The sequence below is a fragment of the Dendrobates tinctorius genome, unplaced genomic scaffold (assembly GCF_039654945.1).
Source record: "Dendrobates tinctorius isolate UK_male_01 unplaced genomic scaffold, ASM3965494v1 ptg000129l, whole genome shotgun sequence".
Taxonomy (NCBI): Eukaryota; Metazoa; Chordata; class Amphibia; order Anura; family Dendrobatidae; genus Dendrobates; species Dendrobates tinctorius.
Genome location: NW_027361797.1, coordinates 48027961 through 48046080, shown reverse-complemented (window position 1 = coordinate 48046080; position 18120 = coordinate 48027961).

Sequence of the window (18120 nt, the reverse complement as noted above, 5' to 3'; positions counted from 1 at the left end):
AGTCGAATGTCCATCTTTGGGCATTGGTCTCTTAGGTGATGTCACAGCTCACTACCTCCTCCTCCTGTACAATGAATGATAACACCTCTACATATAGTAGGTATCGCAGGATCCATCATTCACAATAGGTGATGTCACAGCTCACCTCCTTCCTCCTGTACAATGACAGATGATACCTCTATACTGTATATAAGAGATATCACAGGATCCACCATTAACAATGGGTGATGTCACAGCTCACCTCCTGTACAATAACTGATAATACCTCTATACTGTATATATTAGATATCACACGATCCACCACTAACAATGGGTGATGTAACAGCTCACCTCCTCCCTCCTGTAGAATGACTGATAATACCTCTATACTGTATATTATAGGTACCAGAGGATCCCCACTCACAATGGGTCATGTCACAGCTCACCTCCTCCCTCCTCCTGTACAATGACTGATAACACCTTTATACATAGTATATAACATAGTATCCATAATTCATAATATGTAATGTCACAGCTCACCTCCTCCTCATCCCATTACAACGACCTTTACCCTGGTTACAGCATACTCATAAAATATTATAGTACCAGTCACTGGAGTTGGAGTCAGTTTATTGCAGTTAATATCTGTGTGACCAACAGGAAGTACGAGTCTAATTTTAGGCCTAGTGGTCAGAGTGAAAATTGCAAGATTTTTTTTATATAAATAAAGGCATATAAAAAACTATTAGAATTAAAACTAAATACATTTACCATAGAAATGATTCCCTTTAAGACAATGACAATCACCTTTTATGATATTAATCATCTCTTCTTCCACGGTCAATATCTGATTTGCATTACCAACTACCGCCCACTAAATGGTGGCCACAATACTAGAATCTAAGATTCACTCCTCGGCTGAGGCATGTGGTTGGTGTTACGACTCTAACAGGTGCAAATGATTAAACTGACTCAGAACGCTTGTGAAGGAGCCGTCGTGTTTTCATACAGGTTTATGGGAACATTTCATCAGCCGCGTGCAGCTGTTTCTCATATTACCTTGATTCAATGTGGCAGCCCATGTTTAGGAAAATAAGTAACGTACCACGGTCTGTTAAATCTGTCATATCTAGAGAGCCGTATACTCTATAATCTCTTCTTGCAGGGGCGCTTATATCAGGAAGCAGATCTGGGTTGCCCTCCCAGGGCTGTGGGGTACTCGGTACCGGGCCGGTGTCAGGAGAATGTGTCACAGCAGCGGTGACCCGGTCTGTGGCCCTGGGCGCCCAAGTCAATGGCGGAATGTATATGTAGTTAATAGTTCGTGACGCCACCTGTGGTGTTCGGCAAGGGAGGTGTTAAGCCGACGCTGCAGACAGATCCTCTGGGACAGATGGCAGGATGCAGCAGTGATGGTATAGCCCTCCACAGGCAGGGCTGATGTCCCAGGGCAGTGTAGTTGTAATGGTGGTGGAAAGGCGCAGGCAGTGTAAAAGATGGTACCCAGATGTAGCGGTGCTGAATGGGTTGGTGCTAGAATGAATGGAGGACACCAAGGCTTGCAGTTCCAAAGCTTTACTCACAGTCTGCGGTACAGAAGGGTGCCTGCCTCCGGGCCGTGTCCTCTGGGTCAGAGACTCAGCCAACCTCCAGGCCAGATGGAAAGCTCCTCTCCAACACTCCGCCAACATGTGCCTTTCCTAAACGACTCCTCTATTGCACCTTAAGGTGTGAAGAGCTCCAGTACCGTGGTACTCTGGAGTTCCTCCTGTCAGATGTTCCTAGCAATTCTACTCGTATGGCAGACAGCTGTAGCCTCTCTCAGGGACTCTCTTCTCCGGAGTCCTGGCTCTCTAATCAGTTGCTGTTGTGCCCCAAGTCTTAGTTGGGAGTAGTGCATTTACAGCCAATTACTCCACCGGTGTCTGCTGCAGAACCATAAGTGTCCATACAACCTCGGGGACCGGGCCCCAGCCTTGTGCTGAGAACCTATAGGCAGGGTTCCTCTTCCAACCCACGTCTCCTCTCTGTTCTCCTACTCCTTCGTTCCACACTGTTCCTTCTCTCTCTTATGGAAGCTTAGGTTGCAGTTCTATGTCTTTCTCCTTCTGTTCCTTTCCCGTGCCAGCTGGCTCAGATCACTGAGGCAGCTGCAGCACTCCTTCCTCCATCACTTCTTCCAGGGATCCCAACTCCTCCCGAGTGGCTTCCTTCCTCACTGACCTTCTGTCAGACTGCCCTTCCAGACTGATCCTCTCATCATACACTTTCCCACTCTTTTATATATCTAAACTCCACCCACCTCCCAACACATCCAGTGTTCCATGCAGGGAACCACCAGAGGTGCTCTGCTACTCTCTAAGCACTGAGCCGCAATGGGGTTGTGCAGAACAACCCTGTTGTGTGGGGTTCGAGTGTTGGACTGTGGAAAGGAGTTCCCACCTTATCTGGATGGTGGGGCACTACACCTTAGGAGAAGGTGCAGTACCTCTGTGACGACTGAGCCTCAGGGGCGCCACAGATCCACCATTATCAATGTTATATCACAGCTCACCTTCTCCCCATTCTATACAATGGCTGATAACACCTCTATATTGAGTAGATAAGAAAGGATGCACCATTCACAATAAGCTATCTACTATGTATAGAGGTGTTATCAGTAATTGCAAAGGAGGGGGGAAGAGGTGAGCAGTGACATAACCTATTGTGAATGGTGCATCCTGTTTTTTGTCACAGTTATCTCTTCCCCCTCCTTTTCAATGACTGATATCACCTCTATACACAGTAGATAACACAGGATCCACCATTCACAATAAGTGATATCACATTTCACCTCCTCCTCCTGTGCAATGACTGATAGCACCTCTATATACAGTAGGTAATCTATTTTGAATGGCAGATCCTGTGTTATGTCACAGCTCACCTCCTCCTCCTGTATAATGACTGATAACACCTCTATATATAGTAGATAACACAGGATACACCATTCACAATAGGTGATGTCACAGCTCACCTCCTCCAGTACAATGACGGATAGCACCTCTATATACAGGAGATAACATAAGATCCACCATTCACAATAGGTTATGTCACAGCTCACCTCCTCCTCCTGTACAATAATTGATAACACCTCTGTATACAGTACAGGGTGGGCCATGTATATGGATACACCTAAATAAAATGGGAATGGTTGGTGACATCAACTTCCTGTTTGTGGCATATTAGTATATGGGAGGGGGGAAACCTTTCAAGATGGGTGGTGACCATGGCGGCCATTTTGAAATTGGCCATTTTGGATTATAAATGGCCCACCCAGGTGTATCTGGGTCGCCCTCGCACACCCAAGGCTGCGGTGTACTCGGTACCAGGCCGGTGTCAAGGCGGGAATGTGTCACAGCAGCGGTGACCCGGTCCGTGGCCCTGGGCGCCCAATATAAAATGTGGTGATGTTAATGGTGTTAAAGTTTATATGAATAGTTCGTGACGCCACCCGTGGTGTTTGGCAAGTAAGATGGTAAGCCAACGCTGCACACAGATCCACTGGGACTGATGGTGTGGTGCAGCAGAGATGGTATAGCTCCCCACAGGTGGAGCTGTAGTCCCAGGGCAGTGTAGGTGCAATGGATGAGGAGAGGCGCAGAATGGTATAGATGTTGTTACCCAGATGTAGCGGTGCTGGAATAACTGGAGGACACCAGAGTGTGCGGTTCCAAAGCTTTACTCACTGTTTGCAGTTCACACAACTGCCTGCCTCCGTACTGTGTTCTCCAGGTCAGGGCTCCAGCCAACCTCCAGGCAGGATAGGATTCTCCCTTCCACACTCCGCCAACATGTACCTTACTGAACGACTCCTCCAATGCGCCTTTAGGTGTGAAGCACTCCAGTACTTAGTTACCCTGGAATCCCTCTCTCTAAGTGTTCCTAGTCTTTACTTGTATGAAAGACAGCTGTAGCCTGCTTCGGGGACTCCTCACTGCGTCCCGTCTCTCTATTCAGTTGCTGTTGTGTCCCAAGTCTATGATGGGAGCAAGGCGTTAGCAGCTCACTACTCCTCCGGTGTCTGTTGCCGGACATAAAGAAACAATCAACCTCGGGGACCGGGCCCCGGCCTTTACGCTCTCTGGACTGGAAGGGTTCTCTATCTTTCTTCAACCAGCTTCCCACCGTCCTTCTATTCTCCTTCATTCCGATCTGTTCTCTCTCTCTTATGGAAGGTTAGGTTATCAATCTTATCAGTCTCTTTCTCTGGTCTTCCTCGTGCCAGCAGCCCAGATCACTGGGACCTGCTGCAGCACGTCCCTCAGACACCCATCTTCTCTCTTCTCTCTCCCCTAACCAACTAACCAACTAACTTTCACTCTTCCCACTCTTTTGTATCATCTCTCTCCACCCGCCTCCCAGCACATCTCGTGTTACGAAGCATGGTTCCACGAGGGGTGCTCTGCTAACCCCCAGCCTGAAGCTGTTAGGTGGCCCCACTGAACTATCCTGTGTGTGGAATGCAGGTATGGAGAGTGGTCAGGAGTTCCCACCTTACCTGGATGGTGGGGCACTACACCTTAGGAGAAGGTGCAGTACCTCTGTGGCGACTGAAGCCTCAGGGGCGCCATATACCCCCCCATTATTCAATAAGGAATAAATTCTTGGACTTTGAGTGCGCTGCCAGACAAATTCAATAACCACACAAGGTTAAAAAAGTTAACCCTTTAATCCCTACGCGTTTCGAAGCATAACGCTTCTTCTTCAGGGGTTAATACATGTATCAACCCCTGAAGAAGAAGCGTTATGCTTCGAAACGCGTAGGGATTAAAGGGTTAACTTTTTTAACCTTGTGTGGTTATTGAATTTGTCTGGCAGCGCACTCAAAGTCCAAGAATTTATTCCTTATTGAACTGTGGTACGGTTCCGCTGTGGACCGTTGGACGTGCAGCAGGCTGACTTACTATACAGGCTTTATTTTCTCTTTGAGAAGGTGAGTTTAATACTTTCAGTATTTGTACATTTTGCCCGGATAAGACCCTATTGCGCTTTTGTTTCAACCCTTTAGTGAAAATATACCCCCCCATTAAACACAGCACGTCCACGGGCTGTTAGAGAACAAAAGGTACAATACAGGAACACACAAAAATTTTTAAATGCTATTCAACAATACTTATCTAATCTTCCTAATGTAGGAGGCACATTTCTTAAACGTTACAAACAGGTTAACTTCCTATCTTAGTATCAAAAATTTACTTAAGTGCAATTCTTAATTCAAAGTGCTATACTCAACACATTTTCTTTATTACATTTTCTATCAGTTATTCTCTTTTTCTTTCTTTCTTCTGCTGGATGCAAGACACTGACCATCTACTCTTGGCCTGTCACCTGTCACTTTCAATTCTTCAGTCTTTATTCAATTCTCACATTCTATTCTAATTCTCTGTATCAAATATTCTATAAAAGACATTTATTTTTCACAAGACACGACATTATCAAATATGTTAACATAAAACATTCAAAATTCTTGTAAGGTGCTGAACACTGCTCCCAGCCAGGCTTTCTTGCAGTGTCCCTTGAGGTAGACATCATTCTTTGAAGTGTCCATGCAAAAACATTATCTTCGCAAATAGTCTTTATATGTAAAACCAAGAAAGGGCACCTAAAGAGGTGCAACTGTTGTGAGTTAATTTTCCCCTTCACCATTGAGGTCTGATGAACTCCCTCTTCTGGTGAAGGAAGGTAGTGAGGCTGATTACCAAGCACCTGTGCAGGATGATGATGACTGGGTGACTGGAATTGCTGACTGGATATAAGGCAGCCGACGCCCTTCTGCCTTGCTGGTGATCTCTCTGAGGGATTCTAGGAGACCAGTCAGATTCCTGCTCCTCAAAAGCTAAGTTTTCTGCTCTGCTTTTTGCATTTGTGTTTTGGTTTTGTTTTGCCTTGTTTTTCTGGATTTCTGCCATTCCCTGCTGGGGTGAGCTTAATTCCTTTTTGCTCTGTCTTCAGAAAATACCTGAGTACTGATATAGTCTTTTTGAAGCCTAGCGTCTTCAGGGCTTTTTTCCCTATCAGTCTGTTGGCTCTTGCTTTGATAGGGTTTTGGCGGATTGCAGACAGCAGCTTTTCTATCCTTTCCTATTTAGTTAGCTTGGGCCCCATCATTTGCTCAGCCTATCTTTCTATCTATGTGAGTGTTTTTTCATCTTGCTTCACCGTCATTATATGTTGGGGGCTGCCTATTGCTTTGGGGTCTGCTCTGGGGCAGTTTAGATTTCCCTTTCTGTCTTTAGGCTATTTAGTTCTCCGGCTGTGATCGAGGGGTCTAGGGCACCGTAGGAACCCCCCACGGCTACTGCTAGTTGTTGTTGATAGGTTCAGGGGTCTGCAATCCGATAGCTGCCAACTTCTCTGGTTTTCTGGACTTAGCTAGTATTTCTGTTTTTGCCTCCTACAGTGACTCATTCATAACATGCAACTATTTACAATAAAAGTTTTTGGATCAATCAGCGTCTATGATCTCCACAGTTCCATTTCAAAAACAACGCTGCCAATCAAAAACTGGGCAACATGATGAACAAAAAGCAAAGGCACAACTGGTGCAACAAACTCTCCTGGGTAACAAGATTTAGTTAATTATTTCAATTGTGGTCCCCTCCTGGGGTTCTGGAAGCTGAACTGGAACTGTTCTCATTCTGGTTCCTTGCTATGGGGTCTTGTCTGATACGAGGTCTAGCTCCTAAGGCTTCTGCAGTGTGTTGGTGCTGATGAGCAACTGCCTAGGGATTTGGCAGTAAAGGGATCCCGAGATCACCATCCCAAAACGATCCAGACCCCCCTCTGACCTGTAGGTGTCGGATCGGGCATGCCGGCTCCAATCGTACCCCCACCAGCATGGTCCTCCTCCTCCCCATCAACCCGTTAGGAAGGCCGGGGTAAATGCCTGGGAGTTCCCGACGGTGCGGCCTCTGTTCCGGTGCAGGCGTGATGGCAACGGGTGCTGCCCAGCGAGACAACGGGGACAGCGGTGGGGCCAACAGCAGCTCCGGGTCCGCGGGGGTCGCTGGCGGGACCTGCGCAGCCGCGCCAGGTCCGGGCAGGAGTTTCTCTTCCTCCGCTTCAGCTCCTAGAGCTGTGTATAACTCCTCCGGTATCAGCGGCAAAGCGGGGACGGAGTATGGCATGGCAGCGGCTCCGAGCTCTGCAGGGTCTGTCAGGAAAAGATCCGGTGCGGCAGCGGCGGGTACCGGTGTTGCGGGTACCGCAGGTGTGGGCCCTTCCTGGGCACACTGCAGGTCCAATGTCCATAGCGCTTCTCGCCTCAGTCGCAGGCGACATGTCAGCTGGATAATCTCGTCCTCCAGCTGTTGGGGATCCATTCTTGAGATCGGGTCGGAGCCTTCAGCCATGGCGCCAGGGAGATTCAGTTCCCCGCGCTCCGCAGGCCTCCTTCCCTCACTCTCCAAAATGGCGTTCTCGCGTTCTTCCTCTTGCTCCGCCCTTATGCTCGCCACTGGCTTTCTCTGCCCCTCCTTCTGGGGGCGGCGTCTTCTTCCAGCGCCTCCATACCAAGCCAGTATATGAACCCCTCGGGGGGTGAGCCATGCATCGGTCACATAGTAATTCAGGCAGGGATGGCCCAAGAATCTTCGCGGTCTTTTCTTAGGACCTCCCATCTCTTCACGTCCTTCTTCTCCGTGCCAGCGGCCATTTATAATGTCCATTTTACAGTTTATTAAATTTGGTCTTCTGCACATTTTCAAAAGTTGTAAATCCAAGACACAGAACCCGATGGCACCAGGTCTCGTCATCCTGTTCGTGATGCCAAAATTGGGTCGCTCTCGCACACCCAGGGCTGCGGGGTACTCGGTACCGGGCCGGTGTCAAGGCGGGAATGTGTCACAACAGCGGTGACCCGGTCCGTGGCCCTGGGCGCCCAATATCAATTGCGGTGATGTTAATGGTGTTAAAGTTTATATGAATAGTTCGTGACGCCACCTGTGGTGTTTGGCAAGTAAGATGGTAAGCCAACGCTGCATACAGATCCACTGGGACTGATAGTGTGGTGCAGCAGAGATGGTATAGCTCCCCACAGGTGGAGCTGTAGTCCCAGGGCAGTGTAGGTGCAATGGCTGAGTAGAGGCACATAATGTATGGAGGCTGGTACCCAGGTGTAGTGGTGCTGGAATAACTGGAGGACACCAGAGTATGTGGTTCCAAAGCTTTACTCACTGTTGGCAGTTCACACAACTGCCTGCCTCCGTACTGTGTTCTCCAGGTCAGGGCTCCAGCCAACCTCCAGGCAGGATAGGATTCTCCCTTCCACACTCCGCCAACATGTACCTTACTGAACGACTCCTCCAATGCGCCTTTAGGTGCGAAGCACTCCAGTACTTAGTTACCCTGGAATGCCTCTCTCTAGGTGTTCCTAGTCTTTACTTGTATGACAGACAGCTGTAACCTGCTTCGGGGACTCCTCACTGCGTCCCGGCTCTCTATTCAGTTGCTGTTGTGTCCCAAGTCTATGATGGGAGCAAGGCGTTAGCTGCTCACTACTCCTCCGGTGTCTGTTGCCGGACATAAAGATCCAATCAACCTCGGGGACCGGGCCCCAGCCTTTGCGCTTTCTGGACTGGAAGAGTTCTCTATCTTTCTTCAACCAGCTTCCCACCGTCCTTCTATTCTTCTTCATTCTGATCTGTTCTCTCTCTCTTATGGAAGGTTGGGTTATCAATCTTATCAGTCTCTTTCTCTGGTCTTCCTCGTGCCAGCAGCCCAGATCCCTGGGACCTGCTGCAGCACGTCCCTCAGACACCCATCTTCTCTCTTCTCTCTCCCCTAACCAACTAACCAACTAACTTTCACTCTTCCTACTCTTTTGTATCATCTCTCTCCACCCGCCTCCCAGCTCATCTCATGTTACGAAGCATGGTTCCACGAGGGGTGCTCTGCTAACCCCCAGCCTGAAGCTGTTAGGTGGCCCCACTGAACTATCCTGTGTGTGGAATGCAGGTATGGAGTGTGGTCAGGAGTTCCCACCTTAGCTGGATGGTGGGGCACTACACCTTAGGAGAAGGTGCAGTACCTCTGTGGCGACTGAAGCCTCAAGGGCGCCACATATCCATATAAATGGCATTTGATGACAGAGTCCAGAATAAAGAGGGGCCACTGTGGGGAGTCAGTGTGGGGGGTGCAGTTTTGACATAGGACAGTTAGGGAGGACAGAGTGGGGGTGCATCATAGTCAGGGAGCAGTATGGAGAGACAGTCTGAGGGCTGTTATGATTGAGTCACCGTAGGAGGCAGACACAAAAATAGAAGCTACGTCCAGAAAACCAGAGAAGTTGGCAACTATCAGATTGCAGACCCCTGAACCTATCAACACAACTAGCAGTAGCCGTAGGGGGTTCCTACGATGCCCTAGACCCCTCGATCACAGCCGGAGAGCTAAATAGCCTAAAGACAGAAAAGGAAATCTAAACTGCCCCAGAGCAGACCCCAAAGTAAAAGGCAGCCCCCAACATATAATGACGGTGAAGCAAGATGAAAAAACACTCACACAGATAGAAAGATAGGCTGAGCAAACGATGGGGCCCAAGCTAACTAAACAGAACAGGAAAGGAAGGTTGCTGTCTGCAATCTGCCAAAACCCTATCAAAGACAAAAGCCAACAAACTGATATGGAAAAAGACCCTGAAGCAGCTAGGCTTCAAAAACTAAATCAGCACTCAGGTATTTTCAGAAGACAGAGCTAAAGGAATTCAGTACACCCCAGCAGGGAATGGCAGAAATCCAGAAAAACAAAGCAAAACAAAGTCAAAGCACAAATGCAAAAGGCCGAGCAGAAAACTTCGCTTAAGAAGAGCAGGAATTCAGACTGGTCTCCAAGGATCCCACAGAGAAATCACCCGCAGGGCAGAAGGGCGTCGGCAGCCTTATATCCAGTCAGTAACTCCACTCAGCCAGTCATCATCATCAGGCTCAGCTGTTTGATAATCAGGCTCACTACCTTTCTTTACCAGAAGAGGGAGTTCAAAAAGGCATTTAGATCCTTTGACATACAGGGAATTCTCCCTCAAGTTCCGGAACACAGTCCGAATATGTTCCACATGAGAATCCCAATCCTTGGAGAAGATCAAAATATCATCCAGATAGATAATCAAAAATGTATCGACAAAATCTCGGAAAATATCGTTCATGAAGCACTGGAAGACAGAAGGGGCATTAGTGAGCCCAAAAGGCATCACCAGGTACTCAAAATGTCCCTCCGGAGTATTAAACGCCGTCTTCCATTCATCCCCATGCTTAATGCGAATAAGATTATACGCCCCCCTGAGGTCAAGCTTGGTAAACCAGCAAGCACCTTTAACTCTGGAGAATAGATCAGAAATCAGGGGTAACGGATACTGATATTTAACAGTAATTTTGTAGAGGGCACGATAATCAATACAAGGTCTTAATGATCCATCCTTTTTGGCTACAAAAAAAAACCCGGCACCTAAGGGTGATGAGGATGGTCTAATATGACCATTCTCCAACGCCTCCTTAATATAGGATCGCATAGCCTCGTGCTCGGGTACAGATAAATTGAAGAGCCGGCCCTTGGGAAATTTACACCCCGGGCTCAGTTCAATTGCACAGTCATAACTCCTATGAGGAGGCAGAGACGCAGACTCATTCTCACTAAATACATCATAAAAGTCCGCCAAATAATCAGGAACATCATGCGACTGAGGAGAGGTGGAAAACACCGGAGCCTCACTAAAGGCACACTGACAACCCCAACTCACCACAGACACAGATTTCCAATCCAAAACTGGATTATGAATTTGTAACCAGGGAAACCCCAGAACAATAGTATCATGCAGATTATGCAACACCAAAAATCTGCAATTTTCTTGATGGTCTGGGGCGACCCGCATTACCACCTGGGTCCAAAACTGAGGTTTATTTTTAGCCAAAGGAGTAGCATCAATCCCCCTCAAAGGGATAGGCGTCTGCAGAGGTGTCATCGGAAATCCATAATGTTTAGCAAAATCCAAGTCCATTAGGTTTAGGGCTGCTCCCGAATCCACAAAAGCCTTGGCGGAAAATGTGGACAGGGAGCAGATCAGAGTAATAGCCAGAAGAAACTTAGGTTGAACACCACCAACAGAAAACGTGTGTGCAAAGCGTTTCTCTCGTTTAGGACAGACAGAAATATTATGCGAGGCATCTCCACAGAAAAAACACAACTTATTACACCTTCTGAACTCCTGACGCTGCTCTCTGGAAAAAACTCTATCACATTGCATAGGTTCAGACATTTGTTCAACAGGTGGCAACACCTCTCGTGCAGCTTTGGGTTCGCGCAAACGCCGATCAACCTGAATGGCTAATGACATAGAATCGTCAAGACCAGAGGGAACAGGAAATCCCACCATAGTATCTTTTACGGCTTCTGACAACCCCTTCCGAAAGAGAGCAGCCAAGGCATTATCATTCCAGGTAGTAAGTACTGCCCACTTTCGGAATTTTTGACAGTACAATTCTGCAGAATCACGACCCTGGTTCAATGCCAGCAGGGTCTTTTCAGCCTGATCAATGGCATTAGGTTCATCATACAACAACCCCAAGGCCTGAAAAAATGCGTTCACATTAGTCAGAATAGGGTCATCTGGTTTCAAAGAAAACGCCCAATCCAGGGGATCGCCACGCAGCAAAGAGATGACAATTTTAACCTGCTGCGCGGAGCTCCCTGACGAGTTAGGCTTCAAGGCAAAAAATAATTTACAATTATCTTTGAAATTCAAAAATTTAGACCGATCCCCAAAAAATACATCAGGTGTAGGAATCTTTGGTTCAGCAGCATGTGAATGAGCAAGGTAGGCGGAAATTCCCCGCACTTCCGCAGCGAGCTGCTCCACACGATCAGACAATTGCTTTATCTCCATTGAGAGAAAAAAAAATTCCCCCTACGGCCTCAGAGAAATAGAGGAAAAAATATACACACTTTTTTTTTTACAATTTTTTCCTGCTATTGAGTACCCTAGGATCAGCGGTATGGCGGGTGATTCTGTTATGATTGAGTCACCGTAGGAGGCAGACACAAAAATAGAAGCTACGTCCAGAAAACCAGAGAAGTTGGCAACTATCAGATTGCAGACCCCTGAACCTATCAACACAACTATCAGTAGCCGTGGGGGGTTCCTACGATGCCCTAGACCCCTCGATCACAGCCGGAGAGCTAAATAGCCTAAAGACAGAAAAGGAAATCTAAACTGCCCCAGAGCAGACCCCAAAGTAAAAGGCAGTCCCCAACATATAATGACGGTGAAGCAAGATGAAAAAACACTCACACAGATAGAAAGATAGGCTGAGCAAACGATGGGGCCCAAGCTAACTAAACAGAACAGGAAAGGAAGGTTGCTGTCTGCAATCTGCCAAAACCCTATCAAAGACAAAAGCCAACAAGCTGATAAGGAAAAAGACCCTGAAGCAGCTAGGCTTCAAAAACTAAATCCGCACTCAGGTATTTTCAGAAGACAGAGCTAAAGGAATTCAGCACACCCCAGCAGGGAATGGCAGAAATCCAGAAAAACAAAGCAAAACAAAGTCAAAGCACAAATGCAAAAGGCCGAGCAGAAAACTTAGCTTAAGAAGAGCAGGAATTCAGACTGGTCTCCAAGGATCCCACAGAGAAATCACCCGCAGGGCAGAAGGGCGTCGGCAGCCTTATATCCAGTCAGTAACTCCACTCAGCCAGTCATCATCATCAGGCTCAGGTGTTTGATAATCAGGCTCACTACCTTTCTTTACCAGAAGAGGGAGTTCTTCGGGCCTCAGTAGTGAAGGGGAAAATGAACTCACAACAGAGGGCACAGTATAGAGAAGAAGCATGGGGAGACAGTGGGGGTGCAGTATAGAGAGGTGGTGGCATGGGAAAGCAAGTTGGGGACACGTATATTGACTGGATGGCATGAGAGGGCAGAGTTAACGCACAGAATATTGAGGGCACATTATGTGGAAACAAAGTGAGAACTATGTATAGAAAGGGGCAGCTGGGGGGACAGTAAGGGAGCACAGTATAGAGAGGGGCTGCTGGGGGGACAGTAATGGGGCACAGTTTAGAGAGGGGCAGCTGGGGGGACAGTAAGGGAGCACAGTATAGAGAGTGGCAGCTGCGGGGACAGTAAGGGAGCACAGTATAGAGAGGGGCAGCTTGGGGGACAGTAAGGGAGCACAGTATAGAGAGAGGCAGCTGGGGGGACAGTAAGGGAGCACAGTATAGAAAGGGGCAGCTGGGGGGACAGTAAGGGAGCACAGTATAGAGAGGGGCAACTGGGGGGACAGTAAGGGAGCACAGTATAGAGAGGGGCAGCCAGGGGGACAGTAAGGGAGCACAGTATAGAGAGGGGCAGCTGGGGGGATGTGGGAGGAGCGGCCCCCATCGAGTGTCCGGGCCGGAACCAAAGGAGCCGTCATCCGAGTTCCGGGGGAAACTGTTCCCGGGGGACAGAATTCGAGGACGGACCGTTCTGACAGACAGATGGGCTGGGGGAGGGACCAGTAAAAAGGAGGCGGGGAATTCCCGGACGATGAGTCAGCAGCCCGGGTCAGAGACTGGGGGAGATCATGAGAGCGACGGGAAGCAAGAGTGACTAACCAGTGCGAGAGAGGACGCTCACTGAGGACTCCAGAGGGACGGTGCCAAGGGGATCGTCCAAGACTTGCTGCCCTGCTTCAGCCCGCGGCCACAGCGGCCCCAGTCCAACCCGCGGCCGTTGCCGCCTTCTCTCAGCCCGCGGCTGCAGCTTATCTGCGGTCACCCGCGGCTGCTGCCGCCTCCCCTCTGCCCACGGCTGTGGCCTATTCCCCGCCACCCGCAGCCGTCCCGTGCTCGCCCGTGGCCGCAACAAGTACCATGCCGTTGGCGGTCACCACCGTCCCGCTCAGGCCCGCAGCAGGAGCCGAGCCTCTGCTGACCGCGGACTCCCCGTCGCAGCCGTTAGCTGAGCAGGTGGCCTGTCATCTGCCACCGCACATCGCTGCCGCTGGCCCCAATCCGGGGACTGCGGCCCACCCGTCCAAGGACTTCGCCGGGCCCTGTGGGGCCCCAGTGTCGCCTGCGCGCCGGAGGGCGCGAAGACTCCGACAACGCCTCAGCAACTGGGCCCAGCAACTACTACGCTGAAAGACCATAGTATAGAGAGGGGGCAGCTGGGGGGACAGTAAGGGAGTACAGTATAGAAATGGGCAGCGGACAGTAAAGGAGCACAGTATAGAGAGGGTGCACCTAGGGGGACAGTAAGGGAGCACAGTATAGAAAGGGGCAGCTGGGGGAAAGTAAGGGAGCACAGTATAGAAAGGGGCAGCTGGGGGGACAGTTAGGGAGCACAGCATAGAGGGGGAGCAGCTTGGGGAGGCAGTGTAGAGAGGGAACCATAGGAAGATAGTGTGGGGACATAATATAGAAAGGGGGCAGCAGAAAGAGACAGTGTGGGGTAACAGGGTACAAATTGGGGAGCCAGTCTAGAAGCACATTATGTAGAGGGGGCAGAGTGGAGAGACAGTTTGGCACCCTACTATAAAGAGGAGGCAGCATGGAAAGAACAGAATGGGGGCACAGTATAGAGATGGAGGGTCATGCAAACGGCCATGCAACATGGTTTGAACATGTACTGCAATGTATGGAATGGCCATGAGTTATAAGAGAGCTGCCCCTGGGGAGTAGGACTAAGAACGATGTCCCTGGAGAGTGGGGCCACAAGAACTTTCTCTGGGTAGTAGACCTAAGCGCACTGTCCCTGGGTAGTAGTGATTAAGACAGCTGTCCCTGGGTAGTATGGCTAAGAGAGCTGTTCCTGGGAAGTAGGGCGAAGAGAGTTCATTGGATAATATGGCTAAGAGAGCTGTCACTGTATAGTAAGGTTAGAAGAGCTGTTCCTGGGTAGTAGGGCTAAGAGAGCTGTCCCTGAATAAAAGGGCTAAGACAGCTGACCCTGGGTATTAGGACTAAGAGAGCTTACCCTGGGTAGTAGAGTTTAGGGAACTGTCACTGGGTCCTAGGTAGTAAGGCTAAGAGTGCTGTCCCTGAGTGGTCGCCCGAGCAATGTGGGTGTTAGGGCTAAGAGCGCTGTCCTTGTGTATTAGGGCTAAGAGAGCTGTCCCTGAGTAGTAGGGCTAGAGAGCTGGTTTCTGGGTAGTAGGGCATACAGCAAAGACATGTTTCACTTCTCACATTTTCAAACTCCTCATCCTGCTGATACCCCAATGCTGAGCCGCTGCTGTGTGTGTCCCTATTAATGCACCTGCTGTGTGGCCCTGTGGGACCTCTACATTTTGAAGCAACCCTCTAGAAAATACTAAGGCTGGGTGCAAGTGCCCTAGAAAACAGTGCCCACATTTTGACCCATAGAATGTAATAATGCCCTGTGTGCCGATTTGACAGTCACAGTAACCTAAGTTCCCCTATAACAGTAAGTGCCCACTTTTCATTTAATAATGTTCCGAGTCTCCCCCCTGTACAGCTCCTCTATACACAGTATGATGCTCTCTTATACACAGTATAATGCCACCTCACTGTATATAAACTGACCCCTTAATAATGCCCCCTCACTGTATATATACTGACCCCTTAATATCCCCCAAACTATTTAATGGCTCCAACACTGTATGATAGCTCCATCACTATAATTCCCACACTGTATGATGGCCCCTAGATAGCTTCCATAAAGCATAATACACCAGATAGGTCTCCATATAGTATAATGTACTCCCCATAGTCCTCCACATAGTATAATGCACTCCCCATAGGTTTCTATATTGTATAATGCACTCCCCATAGGTCCACCATCTCCATATAGTATAATGCACTCCCCATAGTCCTCCATATAGTATAATGCACTACCCATAGGGCTCCATATAGTATAATGCACTCCCCATAGGTTTCCATTTAGTATAATGCACTCTCCATAGGCAGACTCTATATTGTATAATGCACTCCCCATAGGCAGACTCTATAGTATATTGAACTCCACATAGGCAGACTCTATAGTGTAATGTACCCCTATAGGCAGCCTCTGTAATGTAATGCACCCCTATAGGCAGTCTCTGTAGTGTAATGCACCTCATAGCCAGCCTCTGTAGTATAATGCACCCCATAGTCACCCTCTGTAGTATAATGCACCCCATACCCACCCTCTGCAGTATAATGTACCCCATAGCCACCCTCTGTAGTATAATGAACTCCATAGCCACCCTCTGTAGTATAATGCACCCCATAGACCCCCTCTGCAGTATAATGCACCCGATAGCCACCCTCTGTAGTATAGTGAACCCCTATAGCCACCCTCTGAAGTATAATGCACCCCATAGCCAAGTTCTGTAGTATAATGCACCCCCATAGCCATCCTCTGTATATGCACCCCAATAGCCACCCTCTGTATATGCACCCCCCATAGCCACCCTCTGTATATGCACCCCCATAGCTATCCTCTGTATATGCACCCCCATAGCCACCCTCTGTATATGCACCCCCATAGCTATCCTCTGTATATGCTCCCCCATAGCTATCCTCTGTATATGCACCCCCTAGCCACCCTCTGTATATGCACCCCCATAGCCATCCTCTGTATATGCACCCCCATAGTCATCCTCTGTAGTATAATGCACCGCTCCCCCATAAACTAAATACTCACCTCGCTTCCTCCTGGTTCCTCCGCTGCTCCCGCTCATCTCCGACTGCAGGTGCCGAGTACTGATGTCATCGCGCCCACTGTCAGTGTTGGTGTCGGTGACGTCAGACACTGACAGGGGGATGATGGGAAAAGGAGCGCTCGCTCTTTCTCTCATCAATGCGGTCAGCTGTGTCGGCATGTAGCCCCCTCTGCCCCCTGTTAGCTACGCTACTGAGTTTGACACTTGTAGTATAAGGGAACTAAAAAAAACCTACAAAAAACTTTTAAAAAATGTAAATTCTCTTTTTTCTTCCTCATTAAAAAAAAGAAATTAAAAACATAACATATGTAAAAGGCAGGTCTATCAAAATGAGCAAAATATCAAATGAATTAGCCCTTGTGGTAAAAAAAAATTGGCAATGCCATAATCGCCATAAACATAAATCATTTTTATCTTATAATGAACACCAGCCTCTCCAGCGTCAGCCTCGTGACAGGAGAACCTGGTTCACACCTCTGACATCTCTTTTCATTGTCCCAGTACTATCAGCAACTCATTTACTCATTTTCAACAAAGCAGTTTTCTGAAGTGGCACACTTCTTCGTATGCAGCGTCGTTGCGCTTAGATTTTCTGGTCTTTGGCTCTGAAGGCCATCACCACGTTCTCGGCAGCAGACCTCACTTTCTCTCAGGATGGATGCTTTCCTCACAGCTCTGTCTAGCTCTCAATGAGACATCATGGTAGAATCCTAGTCTTTCTCTGGCTCTTGCTCGCTATAAGGTGGCTCTCTCAATGAGACATCTTGGTAGAACCCTAGTCTTTCTCTGGCTCTTGCTCGCTATGAGGTGGCTCTCTTCATCAGATGGATTTCCACTCCTCTCCTTAAGGGGAGACCAGCTACTTTCACCCATGACAGACACAAAGTTAATCTTACCTTCATGACATAATCTGGGGTAGCAAACTGTCCTCCACTTACAAGTTGTGGGCTACTCTATGAAATTGTGAGCTCATAACTGCTCACATGCCCTCTGCAACTTACCTCGGGTGGTGCAAACCTAGTCCTTAAGTAACGTCGGCCAAGCCTAAAGTGCTTACCTAGGCTAGCACCACATGCACTCTCACCACCCAGTTTCACACCAAGAAAGCAATTTAATCTAACGCTCTACAACCAATAACAAGGTTCTGATTACTGAAAATATCATGATACATGAAAAGCACACATATAGGCCTAACAAATGGGGGTATCAAAAAATAAGACAAAAGAGTAATAAAGTATAACAGTGATGAAGCTCCAAGTATAGTGGAGGGTCGCAAAATATAGTAGAGAGGCTCAAATAGGCATCATTATAAGAGAGTGAGTGCCCAAAGTCCATTTTTGACCCTTGATTAGGACTCTGAGCCGGTAGACCTTGAAAATTTTTTTTTTCACATATATAACATTGTTTAAATTTTGGAAAAGTGAGGTGAAAAGTTGGCGGCATAGTATAGATCAAATTTATA